The sequence below is a fragment of the Arachis duranensis genome, chromosome 2, assembly GCF_000817695.3.
Source record: "Arachis duranensis cultivar V14167 chromosome 2, aradu.V14167.gnm2.J7QH, whole genome shotgun sequence".
Lineage (NCBI taxonomy): Eukaryota > Viridiplantae > Streptophyta > Magnoliopsida > Fabales > Fabaceae > Arachis > Arachis duranensis.
Window position 1 is genome coordinate 32,930,282 of NC_029773.3, and position 3,771 is coordinate 32,934,052.

The following is a 3,771-nucleotide window of genomic DNA, read 5'->3' on the forward strand; positions in this document are numbered from 1 at the left end:
TGTGTGGTGATAGAGGGCTGTCCGGTCGTTCTCCGGTGTCAACTTCCTCCTCTTGTTCTGATGCCGCGCGGTCATTGTTGGAGGGGTCGTCCGCCATGGTAGAGGGATGACTTCCAGGTCCCCGGCAACGGCGCCAATGTTCCGAGGGTTACCTGAAACGTGTAGCTCGGTCGTCTGGCAAGACCCGAGGTGAGGGTGCTGTGACCCGAGCTTGATGTGCCGAGCGGCTGGTGGTTGTACCTGCAATGACACTCCGATGCTTAAGTTAGCATGGGTCCAAGCAGATATCGAGTAGAATTAGAGTATGAGTTATACCTGGGTGCTCCAGTGTATTTATAGTAGTTGGCTGTGATCTTCCCTGGATAAGATATTCTTATCTTATCTTATCTTTTGGGAGTTTTATCCCTATCTTTGCGGAACCGCCTTTCCTAGGCTTTTTCGGCCTTTAGGTTTTGGGCTTCGTTCCTTTTGATGGGCCTTCTTAGCTTATTTGTCCGAGGTCCGACCTCAGGCGTGGGCCTTGGGACGAGGTCGGACCTTCTATGAACTTCTCGAGTTTTGGGGAGCTCGGTCTCTGTATGAACAGTTACTAAATACTAATGATCATGTAGTAAGGACTCAAAACATAGACAAACATATAGCATAAAATCGAAAAATAGAGATGTAAGAACAAGGAAGTTAAGGAATGAGTCCACCTTTGTGATGGTGGTGCCTCCTCCTTGAAGGACCAATGGCGTCCTTGAGCTCCTCTATGTCTCTTCCTTGCCTCTGTTGCTTGATCCCTAGTGATTTTAGTGCTCATATCCTTAGTTGCTCCCAATAATTGTGTGGAGGAAAATGTATCCCCTGAGGTATCTCAGGGATTTCTTGATGGGGGAATTCCTCATGATCTTGTTGAGGTCCATGAGTGGGCTCTCTTGATGTGCAATCAAATGCTCTACTACTGAGCTATGGACCCTTGAGATGAATCTCTCCATCTCCCATGACTCGGAGGTGGAAGCTTTTGTCTTCTCTTTCCTCTTTCTAGAGGTTTCTCCGGTCTTAGGTGCCATAAATGGTTATGAAAAAACAAAAAAGCTATGCTTTTACCACACCAAACATAGAATGTTGCTCGCCCTCGAGCAAAAAAAGAAAGAATAGAAGAAGAAGAAGATATGGAGGAGAGGGAGAGATGTGTGGGTTTCGGCCAAGGGGTAGAAGAGAATGTAGTGTTTAGGTGGGAAAGAGATTTTGAATTTGAAGGTAGGTGGGGTTTATAGGGAAGAGTGGATGGATGTGAGTGGTGAAGAGGTGATGGGAAATAGAGATTGAGGTAGGTGGGGATCTTGTGGGGTCCACAGATCCTGAGGTGTCAAGGATTTATTATCCCTGTACCAATTAGGCGTGTAAAATGCCTTCTGCATGCAATCCTGGCATTTAAGGCCAGACTGATGCTTGTTTCTGGCGTTAAACGCCCAGATGTAGCATGTTTCTAGCGTTTAACGCCAGCCTGATGCTTGTTGCTGGCGTTAAACGCCAGCTTTCCTCAGGGTGCAATCCTGGCGTTTAAACGCCAGATTGCTACTTGTTTCTGGCATTCAATGCCAGATTCATGCTCTATTCTGGCATTGAACACCAGCCAGATGCTCCTTACTGGCGTTTAAACGCCAGTAAGTTCTTCCTCCAGGGTGTGCTGTTTCTTCTGCTATTTTTTATTCTATTTTTAATTTTAGGAATTATTTTGTGACTCCACATGATCATGAACCTAATAAAACATAAAAGAACAATAAAAATATAAATAAATAAAAATTGGGTTGCCTTCCAATAAGCGCTTCTTTAATATCAATAGCTTGACAGTGAGCTCTCATGGAGCTTCACAGATTTTCAGAGCATTGTTGGGACCTTCCAACACCAAACTTAGAGTTTGAATGTGGGGGTTCAACACCAAACTTAGAGTTTGGTTGTGACCTCCCAATATCAAACTTAGAGTTTTATTGTGGGGGCTTTGTTTGACTCTATATTGAGAGAAGCTTATCGTGCCTCTTTTCTATGTTCACAGAAGGATAACCTTGGGTTTTAAACACAAGGAAGTCCCCATTCAATTGAAGGACTAATTCTCCTCTGTTAACATCAATCACAGCTCCTACTGTGGCTAGGAAGGGTCTTCCAAGGATGATACATTCATCCTTCTCCCTCCTAGTTTCTAAGATTATGAAATCAGCAGGGATGTAAAGGCCTTTAACCTTTACTAACACGTCCTCTACCAATCCATAAGCTTGTCTTATTGACTTGTCTGCCATCTCTAATGAGAAAGTGGCAGCTTGTACCTCAAAGATTCCCAGTTTCTCCATTACAGATAGTGGCATAAGATTTATACCTGACCCCAGGTCACACAGAGCCTTCTCAAAGGTCATAGTGCCCATGGTACAGGGTATTAAGAATTTACCAGGATCCTGTTTCTTTTGAGGTAAAGTTTGCTAAACCCATGTATCTAGTTCACTAATGAGCAAGGGACATTCATCTTTCCAAATCTCATTACCAAACAACTTGGCATTCAGCTTCATGATGGCTCCTAGATATTGGCAACTTGCTCTCCAGTTACATCTTCATCCTCTTCAGAGGATGAATAGTTTTCAGAGCTCATGAATGGCAGAAGGAGGTTCAATGGAATCTCTATGGTCTCTGTATGAGCCTCAGATTTCTTTAGGTCCTCAATAGGGAACTCCTTCTTGTTTAGGAGACGTCCCATGAGGTCTTCCTCATTGGGATTCACATCCTCCCCTTCCTCTCTAGGTTCGGCCATTTTGATTATATGAATGGCCTTGCACATTCTTTTTGGATTCTCTTCAGTATTGCTTGGGAGAGTACTAGGAGGAGTTTCAGTGATTTTCTTACTCAGCCGACCCACTTGTGCCTCCAAGTTTCTAATGGAGGACCTTATTTCACTCATAAAACTTAAGTGGCCTTAGACAGATCAGAGACTATGTTTGCTAAGCTAGAGGAGCTCTGCTTAGAATTCTCTGTCTGTTGCTGAGAAGATGATGGAAAAGGTTTGCTATTGCTAAGCCTGTTTCTTCCACCATTATTAAAGCCTTGTTGGGGCTTTTATTGATCCTTCCATGAGAAGTTTGGATGATTTCTCCATGAATAATTATAGGTGTTCCCGTAGGGTTCACCCATGTAATTCACCTCTACCATTGCAGGGTTCTCAGGATCATAAGCTTCTTCTTCAGAAGATGCCTCTTTAGTACTGTTGGATGCATTTTTCCATCCATTCAGACTTTGAGAAATCATGTTGACTTGTTGAGTTAATATTTTGTTCTCAGCCAATATGGCATTCAGAGCACCAATTCCAAGAACTCCCTTCCTCTGAGGCGTCCCATTATTCACAGGATTCCTTTCAGAAGTGTACATGAATTGGTTATTTGCAACAATGTCAATGAGTTCTTGAGCTTCTGTAGGCGTTTTCTTTAGGTGAATGGATCTACCTGCAGAATGGTCCAGTGACATCTTAGAGAACTTAGATAGACCATAATAGAATATATCCAAAATGGTCCACTCTGAAAGCATGTCAGCAGGACACTTTTTGGTCAACTGTTTGTATCTTTCCCAAGCTTCATAAAGGGATTCACCATCTTTTTGTTTGAAGGTCTGAACATCCACTCTAAGCTTGCTCGGTTTTTGAGGAGGAAAGAACATAGCCAAGAAGGCCGCGACCAGCTTATCCTAAGAGTCCAGGCTATCTTTAGGTTGTGAGTCCAACCATGTTCTAGCTCTGTCTCTTACAGCAAA

At 43.4% G+C, this 3,771-nt stretch overlaps 1 non-coding gene across 1 annotated transcript; it reads left to right on the forward strand.

Annotated features, from left to right (window-relative positions):
• The first annotated feature begins 3,543 nt into the window (after positions 1-3,543).
• Positions 3,544-3,651, forward strand: LOC127745209 (small nucleolar RNA R71). Its single transcript, XR_008006406.1, has one exon. It is a non-coding gene; the product is annotated as a small nucleolar RNA R71 (small nucleolar RNA).
• Positions 3,652-3,771: the final 120 nt, after the last annotated feature.